General features: G+C 44.4%; 1 protein-coding gene across 4 annotated transcripts in view; it reads right to left on the reverse strand.

Moving 5' to 3' along the window:
- LOC138567368 (uncharacterized) overlaps positions 1–25,080 on the reverse strand; it is a 963,890-nt gene that overhangs the window by 828,888 nt on the left and 109,922 nt on the right. The window contains exons 1-2 of one of the 4 annotated variants that reach the window (XM_069645509.1): positions 14,962–15,129; positions 14,543–14,634 (exon numbers count right to left, since the gene is read on the reverse strand). The exons of 2 other annotated variants lie outside the window; for them this stretch is intronic. The gene's annotated coding sequence lies outside the window, so the exon portion shown is untranslated. Of the gene's footprint in view, positions 1–14,542; positions 14,635–14,961; positions 15,131–25,080 lie in introns of those variants that run through there. One more of the 4 variants, XM_069645512.1, reaches the window with a different exon arrangement.

The raw sequence follows: 25,080 nt of genomic DNA on the forward strand, positions 1-25,080 counted from the left end.
CTTCGGGGTCAAAGGTAGGATGTGTCTTTACAAGATCACACACCTATCCATGCAGAAAGTGAAATTGCACATCACCCAAGGAAGGTGATGGGTTAGTGGTGACCCTTATACACGGGCTAATATGTTGTTTATAATAGTGGTTAAAACTAAATGCTGGTGTTAGAGATAATTAAGTGGAAGGGAAGTACCGCACTGAGATGCAATTTAACAATCACAGTGAAGTCTAATCCACCAGATCTTAGTGTTATGCTTGAACTAAAATGGCGCTGGTGTGCAGTGTATTCTGGGAGCGCTCAGAGCCACGATGGATATTTACTTCATGCCGCAGTGAAAAGCTGCACACATTTTGATAGATTCACAGTGCTGAGGAAAACATGCTTTCCAAACCTGGTATGCGGTCAAGGACATTTCTGCTGGGAAAGCTAACTTTGTTATGGTTTGTTATGAGCGTGTTTTTTTAGAGGAGGGAGGCACTCTGCTCCTTGAGGGTGGCTGTCGATTGACCCAGCTGGTAACCAACGACTGCTCATCAATGCACAAGTGCCATTTCCAGAAGGTTCGAGAATCGCCACCCCTTTTCGGAGTGTGCATATATGCAGAGCCCAGGGGGTGGTCAGGTGAGACTTCGGCCGGAGGAGGACGCTTACGTCCGGCATTCCGGTGAGCTGTGGTGCTCTCGGCCTGGCTGTTCCCAGGGTATTCCAGCCGCTTCTGGGCGACATGAGGAATCCAGTTACACTCACGGTGATGTATTTCCTTTTGAATTCTTTGCTTCTTCTGTGATTTATGTCTATGTTACTTCTATGAGTTATTTCTATGTTATTACTGGTTGTTTCTAAACTTTGAATAAATAGCCGTATAAGTGCTGATTATTTTCTAAGAGTGTGTGGTCGCGGGTTATTGCATCTTTCTGCGTTCACAGTATTGGCTCTATAATTGCATTGGTGATTTATGATTTTCCGTGCACTCTGGGGAGAGCAATACATTTTTGGCGTCACAAACAGGATACTTGTGATGAGTTGTTCTGAGTAGTAAAGAATCTGTTTGAACATAGATAGGATTCAGTTATCTTGCAGGTGAAAGTAAGTGGGTAGTGAAGTTGTTGAGTAGTGAAGTTTTTTCCTTTGCTGGTGTGTGCGTGCCTGTGGGAGTGATTGCAGTGTGGAGAGAAAAAATATATAGATATAAAGAGGTTTTGTTTTGTTTGTGATGATGAGTAGTTTGTTCAGGAAAAAGAGCGTTACCGCTGGCGGTGACTGTTCTGATGTTGTTATTCCAGGCTGGACTAAGAGTCCATATGATAAGTTGGCCCAGGCGTGGGCATGTGGTGCAAGTCTAAGTGAAACATGGGATCAAGGATTGGGAGGCGCCGATCCGTCTGATGTAATGGCATGCTTGCAACAAGTTCCAGTAGAACGTGGCAGAGAATGTGCGGCACTATGTAGGCGAGGTTGGGTTCTTTTGCATGCTTATAGGAAAATACATCAAATGAAGGTGGAAATGAAAAATTAGGTTTTGCGATTAGAAAGAGAGCTGGCTGCAGAAAGGCAGACTGCGTTAATGCAGCAGATTCAAATGAAATTGTTTAAAGATAAGGCTGACACATATCAGGCTGTGGCCAAGAGGGCAGCAGTCAGAGTAGCCCGGTATAAGTATAGGAAAAGACGGGGAGGGGTCAACAAAAGAAAGGTGGCAGCTGTAATCACTACTGCTGGTGTGGACTGGGATCCAGATAAGTGGGATGGTGATATTTTTGACTCAACCAGTCTAGAAAGTAGTTCCACAAATTAGTCTGACCCCAAAATGGAAGTGAAACAGAAAACAGTGGCGGCTAAGCCCGTTAGAAGACAGCGAGCCGGACCCCACCCGCAGAATCCTGCTGGCAGAATGGTGGATTTAACCACGCTGGAGGATTACACACAGCAGGAGGTTGGGGAAATTATTACCCGTTTGAGGCAAACATCAGGGGAAGCTTTATTGACATGGATGGTGAGATTGCTAGATGGGGGTGCTGCAGGGTTGTTGGTTGATTCTACGGATCCACCGCGTTTTTTACGCCTGTCAATTGACACCAATGTACAGGAGGTCTGTACAGGAGGTCTTAAGGGCAGGACCGCCCCCTCACGGAAATGGTCAAGATACACAGGTGTCTTTGTTGCACCTGGTAGCCCAAGCATGTAACCGTAAATACCCCATTACCACAGATTGGCCTAGCGAAGAAACGAAGTGGTATACGTTGAGAGAGGCAATTCAAAAAGTCAGAGAGCATGCTATGAAAGAGGCTATTCACATAGATGCTCCTGATCACATGGGAGCCGTGCTGCTCTCAGTTTGAACTCGAAACATGGTGATTAGAACCGCGCCACCCGTATACAAAAGTGTCATTATGACTTTGCTCGTAGGTATGACGGGCAAAGCTACTGATGAGGTAGCGGATGCCATTCGGCAACTTGCAGATTTAGGGGAGTGGAATAAGAGCGGTAACAAGCCACGGGAGAGAGAGGGGCGGAGTGAGAGAAGAACCGAAGGCAGGCAGCAAGATAGCAGAGACTCCCGAGTGTCCCGAAAAGACATGTTTTTGGCTTTGTTAAAAGATGGTGTGCCACACGAAGAAATTGATGGCATTGAAACCAGAGTAATGTATGAATTATACAAAAAACGAGGACTTGCAGCCAAAGAGCGCTATAAACAGGTTAAGAAACAGGTAGTCACCACGCCACAGGGGGACACCTTACCTTCTGCTCCCCCTGCGGAAGAACAAGAGGAAGGGTCTATGGGGACACCCTCCCCGTACCAGCCAACATACGCTGATTTGAGAAAGGTGGTGAGTGCGATGTTAGAGGCGGAGTCGAGTCACACTCATTCGAATTTTGACTAGGGCTTCGGCCAAGCTCCGGCAGCGTCTGCCCGCATAAAAGTTGATAGGCGGCCTCATGTTAATGTTAAGATTTTTTGGGGGCGAGGAAATACACAAGGGGTGCGAGCATTGATAGACACCGGGGCGGAGGCCTCTTTGATTCATGGCAATCCAACATGATTTAAAGGCAAACAGTTTACTATTACAGGACTAAGGGGAAAGTAGACCCCCGCCGTACAAACGAAAGTGGAGATGAAAATAGGCAATTTGAATAGGCAGAAATACCAAGGGTTGATTGTCCCGATACCTGAATATATAATTGGCTTTGACATTTTGGAAGGGTTAACCTTGGGACTTGGCGGTAAAACGTACCAGTTTGGGGTGAGTGCATTGATCTGTACACCCATTACTGTAGGCAAATTTAAGATGCCCCCAGTGCAAGTGCCGGTGGCAACCAAGCGGGTAGCAATGAAACAATACCGCATTCCTGGGGGGCACAAGGAAATTTCAGACACCATAAAAGAGTACGTGGAGGCGGGTGTGTTACGCCCTATTACCACCGCATGGAACAATCCTCTCTGCCCTATTAAAAAGGGAGATGGGCTGTGGAGGATGACGGTGGATTACCGGGAGTTGAATAAACACACTCCTCCCTTAGTGCCCGCAGTCCCAGATGCCATTACCTTGATTGAGAATGTCCAAAAGTTTGAGGGGACTTGGTATGCAGTGATCGATTTAGCCAATGCATTTTTCTATGTGCCAATTGCTGAAGAGTGTCAAGAGCAGTTTGCATTTTCGTGGAGTGGACGTCAGTACACTTTTACGAGGCTACCTATGGGGTACATACATAGCCCGACTATCTGTCACCAGCTGGTGGCAGAGCACTTAGACAAGATACCGTGTAAACCTGACATACAAATTTCTCATTACATTGATGATATTTTGATTCAGGGCAAGGATGAGCACAGTGTGCAAAGCCAGTTAGATGTCATTATGGAAGGATTGAAGAAGGACGGGTGGGAGATTAACCCAAGTAAAATTCAAGTTCCAGCTGAAACAGTGATATTCCTCCTAGGGATTCAGTGGCATCATGGGCATCGAGAAATGGTGCCAAAAGCCCGACAGAAAATACTTGAATTCACCACTCCAATGAACAAAAAGCAAGCTCAGCAGTTTATAGGGCTGTTTGGGTTTTGGAGACAGCACATTCCCCATTTAGGGCAGATATTGGCCCCCCTCTACAAGGTGACACGAAAAGAAATATGAGTTTCAGTGGGGGGAAGAGCAGCAGAAAGCCTTTGAGCTGGCGAAAGACACCGTGCAGCAGGTGCTTGATTTATGGCCATTGAAGGAAGGCGAAGTGGAATTAAATGTGTCTGTACAAGACAATTATGCTAACTGGAGTGTGTGGCAAAAACAAGACAGGAAACGTGTGCCATTGGGGTTTTGGAGTCGTAAGTTGCCCGATGCTGGTAACTCATACACTCCGTTTGAGAAGCAATTGTTGGCGTGTTATTGGGCCCTTGTTGATATCGAGCAAATGACAGTGGGCCATGATGTATTAATGAGACCAGAAATACCAATCATGCAATGGGTACTGAGCTCTCCTAAAACGCATAGAATAGGACATGCTCAAGAAGCCAGCATAATTAAATGGAAATGGTATATTCAAGACAGAGCCAAATCAGGGAAGGGTGGAGTTGCAAAATTACATGAGCAAGTAGCCAACATACTGCCCTCAGATTACATACCATCGGAAGTGCCTGAAAAACATGAGTCTCCCGTGAAATGGGGAGTACCTTACAGCGATTTGACCGTGGAGCAAACAGAGCATGCTTGGTTCACGGATGGCTCAGCTCGATATGTGGGAACTGAGCGGTACTGGAAAGCAGTGTCGTATAATCCCAAGACAAAAAAGATGTTGACAACGTCAGGGAAAGGGAAGAGCAGTCAGTTTGCAGAGCTTTATGCAGTTTACCAAGCATTGAATCAAGAGACCCCTGGTCAATGTTATGTGTACACAGATTCATGGTCAGTGGCGAATGGATTGGCAGTGTGGTTGCCAACCTGGCAAAAGAATGGGTGGAAGATTCATTCAAAAGAGTTGTGGGGAAAAGAACTGTGGCAAGATATTGCAGAAATGTTATCACAAAGTGAAGTCACTGTATATCATGTGGACGCGCATTGTGCCACAGACTCATTAGAACGTTGGTTTTATTATGTTGCAGACGAACACACCAAGATTTCATCTGTGGATGCAGAGACTCAGGAAGACGATTTAGAGGGTTTGGCCAAATGGGCTCATCAGAAATGTGGGCACCTCGGAGAAAAGACTACTATCAGGTGGGCACAAGCACGAGGAATCAGTCTTCCTTTAGAAGTAGTGAAACCGATCATTTTGCAATGTCCAGTGTGCCAACACCAACTGCATAGACCTATTCCTCAGATTGTTCGAGGTACATTGCGAAGAGGAAAATTACCAGGTCAAATTTGGCAGATTGATTATATTGGTCCCATGCCAATCAGTAGAGGTTGTCAGTATGCATGCACTATTGTAGATACATACTCAGGATATTTGATGGTTTTGCCGTGCAAGCGTGCAACACAACTGAACACCATCAGGTTGTTAGATCAGATCATACTACATTATGTAGTGCCTTTGCATATTCAAAGTGACAATGGGTCTCATTTCAAAGGCAAATTAATTCAGGAGTACTGTCAGGAAAAGAACATTGAGTGGTTGTATGACGTACCGTATTACCCAGCTGCTTCAGGGTTAATTGAACGAATGAATGTGTTATTGAAAGAGCAGTTGCGCAAATCTGGAGATGGCAATTTGGCAGGCTGGCGTGATTGTGTGTTTGATACGGTGCAAGTATTGTACAATAGACCTGTGAATGAGCATGAAACTCCTCTAATGCGATTAATGACTCCTACTTTACAGGTTCAACCCAATTCAGTCAGAGAAACACTATTGTACTGGGAAATTACTCTGGGTTCTTTAGCTCCCTATCGAGCAACTCCAGAGTCAGCAGGGGTAGACTTGCATTCCCATGAAGAAATCAGATTAGACCCGAGAGGGATGGTTGTAATTGAAACAGGGATTGGAGTACAAATTCTCCCAGAGCACATGGGATGGATTGCCCCTAGATCTGGCCTAGCATTGAAGGGAGTTCAAGTGTTGGGAGGGGTAATTGATGCGGATTACCAAGGTGAGATTAAAGTCATCCTAATGAATAGTGGGGACCAATTGTTATCGATCCACAAGGGTGATCGAGTGGCCCAATTGATCATTATTCCTGTTAAGTTGTCCATGATTAAGAAGGGGGAGCCTCCTACAGTGATAACTACCCGTGGGGATCGTGGTTTTGGCTCTTCAGACAGAATGGTACCGGGTGCAAAGGTGTGGGTGGAAAAGCCAAGTGGCCCACCAGTGCCCGCAGATGTCATTGCATCAGGCAAAGATCAAGTAGTTTTAGTCATGGAGCCTGGTAAAAAGAGAGTGATGTACAACACTCTTTTCATCTCTTTTCTGAGTTTGCCTTGTAGATCCTGTGTCTGGCTGGTGTAATTGTGGTACTAAATGGACTCCTTTTGAGAGAGTTAAACAGCCTGCTGCTACCAACGAAAAATGTCACCTCTGTGCCAATGATCAAGGGGATACTGATAGTGATGAAAAGTGTTGTCTCAAAGCAGCCTCATGCCGATGCCGAAAAGCCAGCCAGACCGAAGACATGGATTCGTGAAATGCGGCAAATACATCAGGAGCAAGTGAAAACAACCTTGATGTCAGTCATGCAAAGCATTTTCAGGACGGCGAAAACATTCTCCTATGATCACCCAGACGGAGAATATGTGGATATATCTGGCACAGCAGGTGCTCAACATATCGCACTTCTGTCTTACTGATGTGCCCAATTCTGAAGCTTTACTGACTGCGTGTTTAGTAGCAGTGCCAACTCCTGCTCCGGTTTTAAAAACATATCTTCGGCGTCACACACAATCATTCTTTGGTTCAAGATTCGGATATTAGGCAATCTTTTTCCGTTTATGAGTACTGTAGGTTTTGCCAAGAAACCGATCGCAAATGGAGAAATTTGACACGTGTTATTACTTATAATATAACCCAAGGTGATGTATGTTATTTCATGACATGCAATGCACAAGAAATTGGCAAATGCCAACAGATCGATTTAACCAAACAGCACAATCATAGAAGGTTTGAGCAGCGACTGTGTTCGCGAGTGCCACGCACATGCACCAGTGTAAATAATACTATGTCTTGTAATCATACAGTGATAGCTGCCAGTCATTTGAATCATGTGAAACTTCCAACAGGATGGCTCTTTTCATGTGGCAACATCACATACACTTATATTCCAGATAACATTTCCAGAGGTCCATGTGCTTTAACTCGATTAGGACTAATGATGTTTCCTTTACACCCACGATAACTCGAGGTAAACTGTCAACTTTCGAATCTGTGGGTCTATCTCATGATTGTGATTCACATGTACACTTGTTATCAGAAGCTGAGGTTCTAGCATTAACCCTTTCATTAGTGGGAGTTTGGGGTTTAGCTGCTGGGGGTTACAAATCTTTGATGAAATTAGCATGTTTAGTAGTCAAAAGCCTTAATCATACTTCTCAGGCATTAGAAGAATTACTCCTTGATAGTCAAGTTATTAGAAAAGCAACTTTGCGGAACAGAGCTGCTGTTGATTATCTATTGCTAAAGCATAATTTAGGGTGTAACGCATTTGAAAGTATGTGTTGTTTTAATCTAAGTGACCATTCACGATCCATTGAAAGTCATATTCGAGGTTTGAGGGGTCTAATTTCTCAAGTGTCTCAAGATCGTACTGGGAATTGGTGGGATTGGTTATTCACATGGATATCTGATATTGGGGGTACACTACGTTACGCTTTTGCTTGCATTTGCATTATATTAGCTATCATAATAGCTTGTTGTTGTTGTATTCAATGTATTCCTAATTTAGTTTTAATGTTTTGTCGGATTCAGAGACCGGCTCGTCTGCCACTGGGCTATGGAAGGTAAATATCCAAGGGTGGAATTGTTATGCTTGAACTAAAATGGCGCTGGTGCGCAGTGTATTCTGGGAGCGATCGGAGCCATGATAGATATTTACTTCATGCCGCAGTGAAAAGCTGCACAAATTTCGATGGTGAATTTAATCCGTGGATTACATTGGTTAATATATTCCCAGAATTCCACAAGCTCTTGTTCTGTGCCATTCCAGATGCCGAAAATGTCATCTATATACCTTATACAGCAGTGAATGTTGTTTTTCCATTGAGGATGGTCTAGCACATGGGTTTTTTCAAAGTGAAACATAAAGATGTTCGCATATGAAGGGGCCACAGCTGAACCCATATAAATTCCTGAGATTTGCAGGTAGTACTGATCATTAAACCTAAAGTAGTTGTTATATAAGATTAGGTTTATTAGTTCAATGGCAAACGATTTTTGGATTGAGATGTCATCATTTCTTAAAAGAAACCATTCTAAAGCAGCTATACCGTCACCATGTGTAATTGACGTCTATAAACTACTAACGTCCATTGAAAATAGTAAAGGATTAGAAAAATTGATGTTCCGTGCTCTAATAATCTGCAGGAAATGAGTTGTATCTTTAAGATAAGTTGGTATCTTCTTCACAAGTGGTTGGAGAGCAGTGTCTAGATAGACTGCCAGAGGTTGAAAAATGCTATTTGTGCCTGCAACTATAGGTCTAAATGGAGGGTCTTGAATATTCTTATGAATTTTTGGTAATCCATAAAACACTGGAATTACTGGATTCTTGTTGATCAGGAAGTCTTCTGTCCTATCTGATATCCAGTCCAGCGAGCTCTCTTTCTGCACAACTTGTTTGATCACATCACAAATGTTACTAGGCTTTATACCATCATCTGGCATACTAAGTATTATGAGAATGTGAAGCCCGTGTGGGGCAGTTCTCATCTCTACACTGTTTATGTAACATGGGCTAGTTTGGAATCCTGTATGTGATGGGCTCTAGAACCTAAAGAATGAGAATGTGAACCGTACAACCGGTCAGTTAATTGTTGGCATATGATGCTACTAATGACACATCAGTTTTATGTATATATCTATTGTGGAGGACACAAACTTGAAGGTCTCGTCCTTTGTCCACTAGGTTGGGCTCAGAGATGTTTACATTACTGAACCTCCACTGGAATCTAGTCATGGGGATAATACACCCCTCTATGCTCATTAGGGTACTAAGGGTGCAAATGGCACATACACATTTCGAAAAATTGAGCATTTGTGCAAAATCTCTGGCTCACTAAAATCTGGTGGATTAAACTTCACTGTGATTGTCAAATTGCATCTCAGTGCGGTACTTCCCCTCCACTTAATTATCTCTAACACCAGCATTTAGGTTTAAACACTATTATAAACAACATATTAGTCTGTGTATAAGGGCCACCACTAACCCATCACCTGCTTGGTTGATGTGCAATTTCACTTTCTGCACGGATAGGTGTGTGATCTTGTAAAGACACATCCTACCTTTGACCCCAAAGTATCACCTATCCTACAAATGTACAAGTCCTCGTGACGCCACGCATATAGGCGCATTTCCTACACAAACAGGCAGTATCACTGCATTCTTTGTTCATTTCATTTTTCTATACGCTTTTCCCCATGAACATCAGTGATTTGTGTACCAGTCACGTACTGATACATTCCAATACTTACCATTTTTGATTTTTTCACAGGTATTTCAAATAGGACATTGTTTACATATGACGTCAACTTATCAATGCCTCCTTTACTACGGGCACCATCCCCCGCAACCTAAAGGAATCTTGGGTACTCCCCCTCCTAAAAAAGCAAACATTGGACCCCAACATTCCTACTAACTACAGGCCCATCACCACGGTTCCCTTCCTACTAAAAATATTAGACAAGGTAGCATACACCCAAATCCAGAACTTCCTTGAGATGAACCATCTCCTCGGCACCCGCCAATCCGGTTTCCGTCCGCAACACGGCACAGAGACTGCCCTTATCGACCTAAAAGCCCAAATAGACTCACTCAGAGACGAGGGAAAACTAGCTCTCCTCCTCCTTCTAGACCTTTCAGCCGCCTTTGATCTGGTGGACCATAAAGTCCTATGTAATCACTTGGACTCGGCTGCCCACTTCTCAGAGGAGGCTATAGTCTGGATTCAATCATTTCTTAGTGACAGGACTATGAGGGTGTTCTCCCCCGCAGCGGCAGCAGACCCTATCCCAATCACTTGCGGAGTGCCCCAGGGATCCTGCGTCTCGCCGACACTCTATAACATCTTCACCAAGCCACTCTTTGACGATCTTGATAATCTGGGTATCACCTACACTAACTATGCAGATGATACTCAGATTCTCTTACCACTTACTGGGGATTACGTCGAAGATCTGGCTCTGGTGAATAGAGTCTATAGCATCGTTCAAGCATGGATGGCCAACCATGGCCTATGCTTGAACGATGACAAAACAGAGCTCATCATCCTGGGCACGGCAGCCCGTATCTCCAAACTTAACCAAAACTACTCCGCCTTCATCATCGATGGTAACACTATCAAGGTCGCCAGAGAAGTAAAAACCCTAGGTTTTTACCTTGATGCGACACTATCTTTCACCAAACAGGTGAACTCACTGTCATCATCCACTGCCTATACATGCAAGTTAATACGAGCTGGGAAACCATTCCTTTCAGAGGACAGCTGTCTTATTCTAGCTAGAGCCCTCATTTTATCGAAATTAGATTATTGCAACGCCCTCTACATAGGGACTACCAAACAAAACATCCACAGAATCCAAGTGCTCCAAAACAATGCACTTAGAGCGGCCCTAAGTATCCCCAGAAGTGCACACATTTCAGAAATAAGACGAAAACACAAATGGCTTTCCACCCAAGAAAAAATCAACCTTAAATCTGCGTCCCTTATCCACAAATGCCTAAACAACAAAGCTCCCCGATACCTCTCAGAACGCTTCAACAGGAAAAATCCAACGAGACTCACAAGGACAGCCAGCCCCAACTGCCTCCTAGTGCCCAGATTCAATCTAGCCTCCATTGGAGGTTCCAGCTTCCCAGTTAAGGCAGCACAGTTATGGAACTCCCTACCCCTTGCACTCAGATCTGACCAAACCTTCAATAACTTCAGAAAGAACACCATAAAATGGCTTATTGAGAATGCGACATAGCGTATGTCACTTTATACGTAACGTCTTCTTATAATGTTTGTACTAACCTGCTTTTATTGTTTGATCGCCATAGATTTGACTGTTTAGCTACGCCTTATCTGCACTTGCACTTGCCCTACCCTGCAGATTCGAAATGTCCACTATGCCTGTAACCTGTAACGTTAACTAATCTGTAACCTGTAAACGTTAACTAAGCTGTAAACCTCCTTGTTCTCTTGCGCCCTGCTACCCTAGGGTCTGGTGCGCACAATAAATAAATAAACAAACAAACAAACAAACAAACTGTGCATGCGCGGGATGACGTCATTATGTAAACAATGCCACAAACATCTGACTTTGGCAGAGAAATATTTTGTGATTGAATAAGCTTGTGCCAAACACGAACACTCACTCTCTTTACTAAAAGAGCAGCAGTTCGCATTTTTAACATCAGTGATTTGTGTATCAGTCACGTACTGATAGATTCCAATACTTACTATTAGTGATTTTTCTACAGGTATTTCAAACGGGACATTGTTTGCATATGACGTCACCCGCGCATGAGCGTGATGACGTCATTATGTAAACAATGCCACAAACACGAGAATATTTAATTAGGCAGCATTATTTTCTGACTTTGGTAGAAGTACATCTTGTGACTGCATAAGCTGGTGCCAAATACAAACACTCTCTCTTTTTACTACAAGAGCAGCAGTTTGCATTTTTAACATGAATCATGACGCTGTCACACGCTCGTGAGCGTGATGACATCACTTTTCTAAACAGTATAAAATTACGCCATTTCCTAAATGGAGTCAGGCATCCTTCCGAGAATCAGAGTTCCAGGACCCTCCACAGCACACTAACGGTAAGAGAATGCTTTCCAAGTAGCATGCCACACGAAGGCTTTCCCTCTCTTATGCTCATTAGCTGGCATTATCACTCTGAATGAGAGTTAAACTAGCTACCCTTTGCTTTTTTATCCCTTTTCACTAGAATTTCCATTCCACTGAGGATGGTTTACCTTTTGACCATTGCCTAAAGATGTTTTGGGGTGTAATTCCCGCCTACTAAGGGTAACCGTTCTGATACCACGGTAAGTGTACTTTACAGTATATTGGTTGTTTTTTAATTTGTTGGTATCTATAGATTAAATTCCCCTTCTTTGGCCTATTACACAGGTTCCAGATTCAAGATTTTGTAGTGACAAGTTTTATTCTCTCCATGAGTTAGTTGCAGCATACTGAGAATACCAATTCAGAGTATCCACCAGCTACACTTTTTATGAAAACCAAGCATCACAAGGTTAGAAATCTTACCATATTCACTCTCTACTTATCAGCAGCAATGACTGCATAGACAACCAGGACATGTGGGTCAGACTTTCAACACCTCTGTGTTTATTTTTTGGAATCTGTTGATAATCTTGACCAAAAAATGTTTTTTGAATTCTTGATTAATGCAGTTGTACCGCTCAATATTGCACCAAGTGGCTAGTAATGTATGTAGTGCTACAAAATTAGCTACCTTGTGAACTTGGGTTAACAGAACAAATGTATTTTTGTCTCAAACTTTTGGTATAATCATAACTACTTTGGATCTTGTTTAAAAACCTAATATAAATATTGTATATACTTCTTTCTCAGAAATGCAAATGCCCCTGATGAAGAGTGTGAAGCACTCAAAACGCGTTGGGCCCCTCCTAGCTTCATCATCATGAATAAAATGAAGATGTTTTCTTGTGAACTAATGTGACTGTACTGGTCTTCTTTTTGAAAATTGCTGTATTACTATTTTATGTAATATACAAATGTACTTAAAACAACATTCATTTTTGGTCTGGATTTCCAGACAAAAGATAGTGGGCAGGGGGCGTGAGTTTCCTATTTGGGAACTTGTTTAGTCTTGAAAACGCAGAAAGGACACAATCAATACCTCATGAGACTAGGTTTGCTGAGGTTATGGATTTGGTATAATGGCCAGTAGGATTGTAATTGTAATTCGTTATTTATAACGCGCTTAATACCCAGAGGTTTCTAAGTGCGGACCCGGGGATCGGACCTGTGTTGCTCTGTGTCGTCTTGCTTTCAAGGTGCGCGATTTGCCCATGAGCTATCCTCCCGAGACAAACCTTCCATCCAACTGCCCCAGCACCAGTGAACTCCAACGCCACGAGGGGGCATGCTAAAGAGAAGAACCAGCACAAATCAAAAGAAGCAATCCAAGCTGAGGGTAAACCAGAAGATAGCCCAAAACACATTCCAGGGTCCATAGAAGAGGAGGTAGCACGTAGTTTCACAATCCAGGCAAGGTGTAACCTAAAGGAACTACAGGGATGTTGTTGTTCCTGTACGACTATATTTAAAATGCTGAATTCATTTATTATGCATGCAGTCAATCATTGAGGCATACATGTCTGGCAAGGAATGAACCGTTTCTTAGTTACGTAGGCCATCAAGGAATCATTCCACACAGAATACCTCTCAACAAAGATAGATCATAGAGCAGATAAAACATTTGTTCACAATTCAGAATGTATCATATGTCTTCTAAAAAAACAACCTAACATAAATAGAGAAGCAGGTGTAACATATACAAAATAATGAGACATAGAAAGTAAAATATTTTTAAAAAACACAGAACACAGTCAATGTATACAATAATTCATCAAACACAATTAGTTTACACACAATAAAACAGATCCAGAACAAACAGAGTCAGAAAAGGCAAAGCAGACTCATTTACAGGGTCCAGAGTCAGCAACAAAAAATCAGACTCCGAAACAAGGTCAAAGTAGCCATGAAACTACGTTTCGGAGAGTAATAAAATCGAATGCTTCTTTAGGACCAATGACATACGAGGAATGTGTAATAACCATTATATTCTATAACGAGGTTACTTAGTAAAAACAACGTAGCCAGGTAGCAAAAAAGGGGGCGGTAGCTCACCATAGTTCATATTTCAAGTACACTGTACGCCTCAAATGGTAGGCAGACTGGGCTGTCTTCTCTTGGTAATAACTCGTTATTAAATTTCTGGGTGACTCAGTTGGCGTTTTGCCGTTATGGTAAGGATGTGATATACACATTCTATATAACTTTGCGATTGCAACTGCACTTGTATCTGCTGGCCTTTTGGCACACTACTGCGTTGTCAGGGTGCGCAATAGTGTGCCGAAAGGCCAGCAGATGCAAGTGCAGCCACAATCTCAAAGTTATATAGAATTTGTATATCACATCATTACCATAACGGCAAAACGCCAACTGATTCACCCAGGAACAGAAAAGCACAAAAGCCTCAGAAGAAGAGCAGTGGCTCGAAACACGTGTTAGGCTGACCTACAGTTCAATAAATTACATGCAATAACGCATGGAACACATGGACATGTGTGCAGAGTGATTCTATCTATTTTTACAAGGTTTTCATATTGTGCAGTATTAGGCAATATACCCACGCCATACACTCACCTGCTGCCAATTTCTCCAACTAACTTGTGTGCAAGCGCTTGGGTCTCTAGTCTTCTATGACACAGTCCTTTGCTTTTCGTTATTAAGTTTGTCTGTATGTGTATAATAAGACTACTTTTAGATGCCAAACATAGCCAAACTACTTAGTCTTCACATCATTAATGGGTATCAGGAGGACAATAACATACCTTTCGAAAAAAAATCGTGATTCATATTCATCTTTACACAATCAGCCAAGGGTCGGGCAACCAGCCACGGACCAAGTCTAAGAGTGCTTTAATTGAAAAATGGCTCACGATGCGGATATCTTTAGAGAAAGGGGGAAGACACACTTGGTGAAGAACTTATTTTTCTAACTAAAAGCTGCATAATTTTGGAAAACAGACCATTGCGGGATGAAAGAATCTTATTATTCTTACCTATTCAGTTACTTCTAACAGCAGACATATTTGCGCTCGGCTCAATGCTCGGAAGTTTCTGAATGTTCGCACAAGATTACGCCATCGCGCGGTGGTAATTACGCAATGACGTCATTACCGCGACCTTCCAATGTAAACAATACGGACTAGAAAGCTGGTCGTTTACGGCCATCTAGGGTGACTGACACGCATTCTAATATTGTAGAAGAAGCACTCTAAGATCTTAAAAAAAGAGAAAGCTTGCCCTTATTAAAACCGTACGCCACAAGAGGGCGCTATCATAGCTCGAATTTAGTATTTTTATATTCAACCAAGTGAAACTGCAATCGAGTTAAATTTTATTGTTGTTGTGATCTTTGCTCCATGGCGCGAGGCGCCCCTGGGCCACACGGCACGGAACACATGGTACGTTGGGCGCGGGGATCGTGGAGATTGACAGTTGAGATTGACGGTCCGGTGGTGGCGAGAGCGGCCCTGTGCTCGGGCCTGTTGATTCTTCTATCACTACAAATGGCGCCGACGATCCATGTCGTGCACAAGAAGCTGGCGTGCACAAGAAGCTGGCCTGACAGTCCTGACTGAAGAAACTGTTTACTCCGTTCTTCCAGCGGCGTGTGAATAGGACGGGACGGTTTGAGTTGCCGGAAGCCGTGTCAGGTTATGTGGCATGATAGGTGCCTGTGAGCAGGTATTGGAAAGGACACAAGGGGACCCCAGAACTGTGAGGAGGTGCATTTTATTAAATAGTAAACTCAATGAGAAGTCAAAAGTCGTATTTCATAAAGACTTTGGCCACACGAAGGCGACAAAAGACTGACAGAGAAATATTATATCAGAATGTATCGTTTGTTCAAGAAATATGGCCGCCACCACCGTTTTAGCCACCCCAGGCAAGCCCCCAGTTAACTGGGGAGTGTGGATCACGCCATTTGAAACTTATTTAGCAGCCAAGGATGGAATAGCATATCAGCCAGAAAAGAAGGCTGCCTTGTAAATTAATGCTTTCGGGTTAGAGGGCCAGATTGTGTTTCATCACCTACCAGTAGTACAACTGGAGGGTGCGGAATTGGATGCGTATATGGAGGCAGTTCTGCCCATGAAGAAACACGACTTGTAGACCAATGTTATTCTAGAAAGGCACCACTTCTATGTTCGCCAGCAAGTGTTACGCATTCTCGCTGTCAACTCCCGTACCATCTGCACCACTTACCTGCTGGTTCCTGGCACCTGTATTCCTGTTGGTGCGGGCTGTCGCGTCGGCATTGGTGAACCCTCGATTGCTTGCAGATGCTGAGGAGTGCTGGCGGCAGATTCCGGGTGGGCTCCACAGTGTGCGGGATGGTTCAGGGGTCAGGGCTGCGCCGTGCCTCCACTTCAGCACGTCCTTCTTGGCTCGGCTCATGGATAAAAGACTGGCGTTTTCCCTCCTCAGTGCGTATTAACGCTCCGATGAGTTAGGTTCGGTTCTCCTGTCTCTCATTGGTCTGTTGATCCTACTGTGCCCCCTTGCAGTTCCTTATTCCACTTCCTGTATCTGTCCTCAGTCTGCCTTCACCAGTTCTGCCCTTGCTTGTGTTCCTTTTCTACTATTTTTCAGCCCTGGTTTCCATTTTCCTTCTTTCCTTTCTTTTCCTCTAAGACCTGCCACAGGGTGGCTCCTCTGATGGACAGTGTTACCAACTGCGCTCCCCGACCCAGTGGTACCCCTGTAGCCAGCTGCCCTTGCACTACATGAAACTGGGGAGTAGATTAGCCTGTGGTGTGGGGGAACTAGCCCCCAACCTTGTCCAAGTCTACATCCGCCTGGACTGGAAGGGGGCAGGATCACCTGTCTGCACTGACCTCGATCCATCCTGGAAACCCCGCTAGCCGGTGCCTCCAAGACACAAAAAAGGACATGGCAACATTGCAATAACTGAGGGACGAAATGCAGGCTTTACGTTTGGAGGTTGCCTCCTTGAAACAGGAAAACCGCAGCCTTTGTGCAGCAGTAGCCCATGATGTTGCCGCCATGGCTTTTGAAAACACAGTAACCCATTCCACCATAATGAAGTTTGGTGGGGAACCAAGAAAATGTACGGAATTCATTGAACCATTGCAAGATTCAGTTTATGTACAGAGCAGCCCATTTTGCGCATGATAATGCAAGGATAGGTTACATCCTAAGCAACCTGGTGGAGAACGCCCTAGCCTGGGTTACACACCATGTATCTGCTAACAGCCCAATGCTGAACAACTTTCAGGACTTTGAGAACGCCTTTTTGGAAACATCTCAGTCTCCCAACCAGGTCACAAAGGCCCAAAACCAGTTGATGGAGATCAAGCAGGGTTCCCAGGACCTACTTATGTACATCGGGTGATTCCGCCAGTTTGCCGCAGATGCTCAATGGCCGGTTGTTACTCAACAAACCTTGTTGAAACGAGGCCTACATGAGAAATTAAAAGATGAGCTTGTGCATTTCGAGGAACCACAATACCTCAATGCCTTGATCGAATTAGTCCTTTGTATTGTAAGGAACTTATGATGACAACAAGTAAGACAGACACAAGTGATCACAGTTCAACAGTGTTTATTGAACAATAGTTTCTGTATGCAGGATGGAAAAACGCCTATTCTAAATCTAAATCTAAGATGAGAGCAAGCGTCGACCATCAAATGAAAAATAAGGCAGTCCTAGTGGTGTTGTGTCAAATAAAAGGGCCTATCCTAAGAAACCTATTGCCCAAAAATACAAAAAAGGGTGTGGGATAATTCTCAAGAAAAGAAAGAAGTGTTCTCAAATAATATATCAGGATGCAGTAGCCTGGGTCTCCCTTCCCCACGTTTTGTGCACAGGGTAAGATGGGAGCTTGGAGCCCAGTACAGTCTCAGCCTTCTCCAGCATGAGACAGTCCAATGGCAGTTCTCAGGACCGTTGATTGCCAAATCTCGTTTCCTTTGAAAGTCTCTTGCCTTCGGGGCCTGACATGTTCAGCTAACAAACAAAAAAAGTTCCTTTAAAAAATTAAAGTTTGTGTCCAATATTCGCTGGGTGATGGGTTGAGCCCTGGATTCCCCTCTTTTGGGTGCTGACCCTTCTCAATTGTATTTCTCAATTTCACAGTTTGTTTCTTCGTTTTATATGTTGTCAATTCTCTTCTGACTTGAAGTTTGAATGATAGTTTCACCCCTGGATCTCCCTCCATGGGGCTCGGACCTCTCTTGATTGTCAGAACTCAGGTGATGGCTTCACCCCTTGTTCTCCCTCTGCCGGGCTAGGAGCCCTCCTGACTGCTAGTACTTGGTTGATAGCTTCACCTATGGGCCCCCCTCTTATGGGCGCTGACCCTGCTTGACTTCACATTCACTTTACTCTCAAGTGTTACAGGATTCCCGTCCCTTGCTGTCTCTCAATGCAGGATTCACTTCCCTTGTTTTCTCTCAATGCGGGATTCACTTTCTTTGCTTTCTCTCAATGCGGGATTAACTTCACTTGCTTTTTCTCAATGCGGGATTCACTCCCCTTACTTTCACAGTGCTTGTAGATCAAAGTCTTTCTATTGTACAGGGATTTTGCTCAACCCTCTGTATGACCACTTTGACCTATTTCCCTGGCCCTTATAAGGCCCTTTGGTAATTGTAGTTGCACTCAGATGGGAATCGACCAGAATCTCTTCGGTTAGCCCCCACTTGGTGCTGGCTTCCCTCTGCAGCTGGTCTCCCCTTAACACTTTTGCAGTTCATTCACAGTTCCTTGAACTTGGTTCAAACTTGCCACTTTGTGATTCTCTCACTGTACACAGCCCGGTTCTTATCAATTCTCCCCTCGATTCACCGGCTGTGATGAACCGCATGGCTTTTGGCTTTCCTGGAGTCAAGGTCAGTACCACCGGCGCGGGAGCTTCCCTCGCTGCTGCTTATCGGCGGAGGCTTGCCCAGTGTACCATTGACATGTGCTGCAAGACACTAGGCTCTCTTCGACAAAGGTTCCGCAGGCCTGGGAGGAAAAGGGCAAGGTCACTTCTCTCCTCACCACCCTCTCGATTCCTGCCACCTTTCTCCTTCTCTTGTACTGCTACGCCTGCGTAGTGCCATCGCAATGTCTACTGTGCTCGCCTTGCTCGTACTGTGCTCTCATGCTCCACCTTTATCCCTGTGGGGAAGGGAAAGGGCGGTCAGGTGTGTGTAATTCTGAACAATTGCCCGACTTTGCCTCACCCTTGTATTGGGACATGTCCGGTAAACGGCTCATGTTGGAAAAGGGGAGGGCAGTGGTTTGGAATTTCCTACGTGAGAGGATGGGAAAAAGGTGTTAAAGGAAGGGGAATACTGTGTCTCACCTGTCAGTGTCCCACTCCCTTAGGACCCTCCATCCAGGTGATCCTCCCTCACTGGTCCATCCCCAAGAACTGGATCCATTAGTGATGGCCGTGTCCTGGCCACCTGGATGACAGAACCCTGGGGATTAGCTAGGGAGACACCTTTAGGTTTCTCACAGGATTGAACATCGACTCACAGAAAGAAGGGGTGAAAGTAGACGTGTGCAGCATATCCCGCCAATACGGTCAGTCATGCCTCCATCTCCTGTGGCTACCGAATCCCAAATTCAACCTATGCAATTCGGGGCTCTCTAACCGAGGAAGAAGAGAAAAGAAGGAGAGCGAATTGTTTATGTTTGGACTGTGGAGATCCCTGGCACTTGTTGGGAACCTGTCTGGTCCGTCATTGGCTTGCTGTCTATCCAGTTCTGCGGTCCTTCACGTTGTCGTCCAGGGACACATTCCCACATCATGTCTTCGGATCTTGGAGATCCAATTGTACAACACCAAGACATGCTGCACTATCACTACTATGAGGTTGCGAGATTGTGGGGCATCTGGTACTTATATTGTCCAGGCGTTTGCAATCTTAGATGGAATACCATAAGTCCATAAAGAATGTCCAGCACTAGTAGCCCAGATAGATGGGTCATTGATCTTCTCAGGCCCGGTCACTAATCACTCTGTGCCTATCGGTATATGCATCGACCAACATCAAGAACTACTAGCATTCAATGTCTTACATACGCCGCCATTTCCCTTGGTTTTTGGCCTTTCTTGGCTCTCCTACCATAATCCCTTAATCAGCTGGGCTACGCAGACCAACATTTTCTGATCCGATACTTGCACCACCCATTGCTGTAACCAGAAAGGCAGTCATACCTGTACATCTTCCACGATACTTACCTCAATCAGTACCTTGTCTACGGTTTGCACCATTCAAGGCATCCGTGCAGTGTATTTCGAATTCGGAAGGGTATTTTCTGAGCCTGAAGATATACCTCTCCCCCACATCGACCCTTTGATTGTTCCATTACTCTTCTGCCGGACATGGCTGTTCCACATGGTAGGATTTACTCACTATCACTGTGTGAATGAAAGGAGCTCCAATGCTACTTTAAAGACTGTTTCCAGAAAGGATACATTGTCCCTTCCCAGTCACCTGCATGTGCACCCCTGTTCTTTTTACCCAAGAAAGAGGGCACCCTGAGGCCTTGTGTGGACTACCGAGAATTGAACCAGATCACAGTAAAGGACCGGTATCCCTTGCCCCTCATTCGGGACATCTTGGGGTCCCTGAAAGCACCTGCTATTTCACTAAATTGGATTTGCAGAGTGCCTACCATTTGATCCGAATAAAGAAAGGGGACAAGTGGAAGATGGCTTTTAAGACCACCCTGGGTCACTTTGCATACAAAGTTATGCCATTTGGGCTATGTAACGCCCCATCGCTCTTCCAACGGTTCTGTCATGATGCCTACCCCCGGGCATCCGGATCGAGTCCATCAGCCCCGGGAGCAGGCATCCAGATACTCATTAAAACCCCAACTGCCCCGGCTGGGGGCTGTTTGGATTCAGTCCTGGCGCCTGAGGCGCCAAGCTCATCATAGAAATCAGTCCTGGCGCCATAGGCGCCAGGCTCATAGACTTTACTTACCTTACGCAGACCATGCTGCAAATGAGTCCAAGCCAGCGTGAGGCCTGGATGGGACTATTTTATTACAGGGACTATTTTTCACTCGGGTGTGGTTCTGGGGAACTTCTTGAAACAAAGATTAGGTGAAAACCCAATCATACAGCCGCTCTCTGGAATCCCATACTGGGTTTTATATTAGTTGTAATTTCACTATGTATAGTTCCTTCGATCCAATTCTTGAAAAAATACAAAAGTCAAATATATAGTGATTTTTCAATGTTGAAAATTATTTTATAGAAAGAAGTGACTAGTAGCCACCAAAATTGTTCTTCGTGAGGAAGAGATTGCCATAAATCACTCTATCTGAAGACTTATTTTTGTGCCAATGCATTTCGGAATATAACAAATTCCTTCATCAGGGCAAGTCTAAAACAATAAACACATAACATTCACATGCAATTGTGCCAACCATCCCAAGATTAATATCCAATATAGAATAATTCCCACATTAGAAACAACGTAAGTATATAAATATCAGTATGAACAATCATCATCCAAATAGTTGAAAAAATATGAAGGTAAACACATACCCGACAATGTAATGAGCCGGAATTGTGAATTCACGCCTGTTTATTTCTATTTAGCGTTTAGCTACACTTTGAATAGGTCCTTTATATATATTCACTTTACCATTCACAGCACCTACTCGCCGTACACGGTGGAGCAGCCTGACCTCTGAAACATAGATTTCGCCATTACTCACCTACATCAGGTAATGGACCCGATTCCCTCCATTTTGTTATAGGATAACTTTACTTGCCTTTGTACTGATTTGTTTCTTATTTTATATCTTTTGACCTGCCTTCTGATCCGGCTCATTACATTGTCGGGTATGTGTTTACCTTCATATTTTTTCAACTATTTGGATGTAGAGTGTTACGCATTCTCACTGTCAACTCACGCGGCAGTTGCTGGTTCCTGGTGCCTGTATTCCCGTTGGTGTGGGCGGTCGCGTCAGCATTGGCGAACCTTTGGATGCTTGCAGGCGCTGAGGAGCGCTGACGGAAGATATTGGGTGGGGTCCACACTGCGCATGATTGTTCAGGTCAGGGGTCAGGGCTGCAGTGTGCCTCCACTTTGGCATGTCTTTCTTGGCTCGGCTCACATGATTACATTCTGGCAGTAGCGCCCGGTTTCCAAGGAAACTGCGGACACAGAAGGAGCGCTGAATTCAGGATAAAATACTGGTGTTTCCCCTCCTCAGTGCGTCTTAAGACTCGCATGAGTTAGGTTCAGTTCTCCTGCCTCTTCTTGGTCAGTTGGTCCTGCTCTGCCTCCTTGCAGTTCCTTATTCCACTTCCTGTATCTGTCTCTAGTCTGCCTTCACCAGTTCTGCCCTTGCCTGTTCTTACTTTTCTACTATTTCCCAGCCCTGGTTTCCATTTTCATTCTTTCCTTTCTTTTCCTCTAAGACCTGCCAGAGGACGGCTCCTCTGACAGATAGTGTTACCAACTGAGCTCCCAGACCCAGTGGAACCCATGTGGACCGCTGCCTTCACACCATGTGAAACCAGGGAGTAGCTTATCCTGTGCTGTGGGGGAACTGGTCCCTGACCATGTCCAAGTCTACATCCGCCTGGACTGGAAGGGGGCTGGGTCTTCTGCCTGCACTGACCTCGATCCATCCTGGAAACCCTGCCGGGAAATGGGAAAGGAACCTTGCAACCAGGAACCGGTAAGCAACGCCCCAGTGACAAAGCCCTGGACAGCAAGGTGCAGATGGGTCAGTGGAGGAGTATGTGGCTGTTCTAAGGATATTGGCAGCGGATTGTGAGTATGGATCTTTAGTTGACCAGCATTTGAGAGACAAAATCTTTGTACATTGTAACAAGAGAATTCAGGAGAGATCGATAAGCTATAGGTACTTCACACTGGATCAGGCAGTATATATTGCGAAAAGTATGGAAGTGTCAGCCAGTGGTGTGAACGTTCTGGACAAGCAAGGCAGTGAACGTCCATTGTGTTCTTATGTCAACGACAAGACCTTTCGGACGCCTTTAAGGGCTGGAGGAATACATGTTAGGAGAGGAGGAAGAGGCGTCAATTATGACACCAGGGAGTGTTACCATTGCAGTGGTGTTGGCCATATTGCATCCAGCAGAATGTGTTCAGCATTGAATAGGGAATATGGTGTATACAGGGGTATTGGCCACTTTGCAAAAACATGCCAATGGGGCAAAGGAGGTCGGGCGAACTTTGTAGCTGAAGGTGATGCTGAGGAGAACGGCGTGCGTGGAGAACATTGTGCTGATGGTTGGCCCAACAGCTATATCTTCAGGAATGGATAAATGACCACAATGCTAAGTGAAGATTAACGTCAGACATGTTAATTTGGTTGCAGATTCAGGTGCCACTGTCCGTATCAATATTGCAGGAAAGTTAACAAATTAATTTTGGGCACATATGCTTGATGAAAGCCCTAATTGCTCCAAAACTATTTGAAGGAGAGAAAAGTACATTATTGGGATATTTTCATGCTCATCTTGAATTTAAAGGATGCTATGCAGAAGACAGGATGTATGTAGCTTGCAAAAGTATTAATGTGGTTGGCTGGGAAACGCAGGCACATTTGAGGATGGTTCTGGATCCGTGTAGCAAGGAGCAAGTTCTATCTATACATGACAGGAGTGACTTAGACAAGGTTCTGCAAGAGCATGAGGAAGTTTTCAAGCATGAACTGGGAAATCTGAAAGGATTTATGCATCGAATAAAATTGAAACACAATGCAAAACCATTCAGACAAAGTTTGAGGGCTGTACCTTTCAGTGTACGAAGAGAACTTGCAAACCATCTGGAAAGTATGGTTAAAGAGCACATTAGTGAGCCAATTGAATCGTCATTGTGGTTGTCACCAGTGGTGGTGGCGAGAAAGAGAAACAGAGACATTCATTTGTGTTTAGATTTCAGAGAACTTAACAGAGCAATTTGGGTGGATTGCCACCCCTTGGCTAAACTTGAAGACCTAATTGCTAAAGCGGGGGAGGCTAAATATTTCTCGACTCTAGACTTAAGAGCTGCATACCACCAGATTCAACTGCATCTGGATTCCAGACCTTTGACTGCTTTTGTGATGCCAGAAGGGACGTGTAAGTTCAAGCGGATGCCTTTTGGACTTTCATCGGGAGCTTCTGTGTTCCAATGTGTTACGCATTAGTTGTTTATGGGTTTGAAGGGTGTGGTGGCGTTTCAGGTCCATTTGTTCATTTTTTGAAGCACAACCGCATCTTAGCAGAAGTATTGAGGAGGTTGCATGAGAGAGGCATGCCATCGGAAAAAGAGAAGTGTGTGTTTTTAAAAGCTTCAGTGGAATATTTAGGCCATGTGATATCTGTAGATATGGTGTGAAGCCGAGAAAGGGACTGGTCATGGCTGTTAAAGAAGCACAGAGGCCGTGGGATAAGGACCGTTTGTTATTCATGGGTTTGTGTGAATATTATTCAAGGTTTGTACCTGGATACTCTACATTGGTTGAACCTTTAAGATAATTGTTGCACAAGGGTGTGAATTATGAGTGGTCTGATAAGCGAGAAAGGTGTTTCATGATGATAAAGTGTACTGGGGATGCTCCCATTTTGAGTGTATTCCGCGAGGGTAATCCCTGTGTAATAACTGTAGATGCTAGTTCGTGTGGGTTGTGTGCTGTGTTGGGACAAATGAATGCAGGGAGGGAATGTATTGTGGCGTTTGCCTCGCGCATTTTGCAGGAATCCAAACATCAGTATTCTGTAATTTACTCCGAGGCTCTGGCATGTGTGTGGGCTGTGGAACATTTCAAGTCCTATGTGTGGGGCACAGCTTTTACATAAAGGACGGATCATAAGCCGTTGTTGAAGGTTCTGAAAGCTGGAAGTTCTGGTAAAACTAAGCTGTGGTTGGCACGACTTGCTTCAAAGTTGCATGAATATGTGTATACCGTGGAATATGTTCCCGGTAAGAGAATTACAAGGGCTGATTTTCTGTCAGGGTTGCCATTACCGGAAGTTGCAGGCAGAATGGATGTAGAGGGAAATGTGGAAATGGTTGCATGGGCTAGTGATGGACAGAACGCTATTGCATGTGATGGGTGGAAGAGTATGTTTTTTTTTTTTAATACAACAATTTTTATTGTTTTTTCACACAAAGAA

This window comes from Ambystoma mexicanum, chromosome 2p (genome assembly GCF_040938575.1).
Source record: "Ambystoma mexicanum isolate Mex_15411 chromosome 2p, UKY_AmexF1_1, whole genome shotgun sequence".
Taxonomy (NCBI): Eukaryota; Metazoa; Chordata; class Amphibia; order Caudata; family Ambystomatidae; genus Ambystoma; species Ambystoma mexicanum.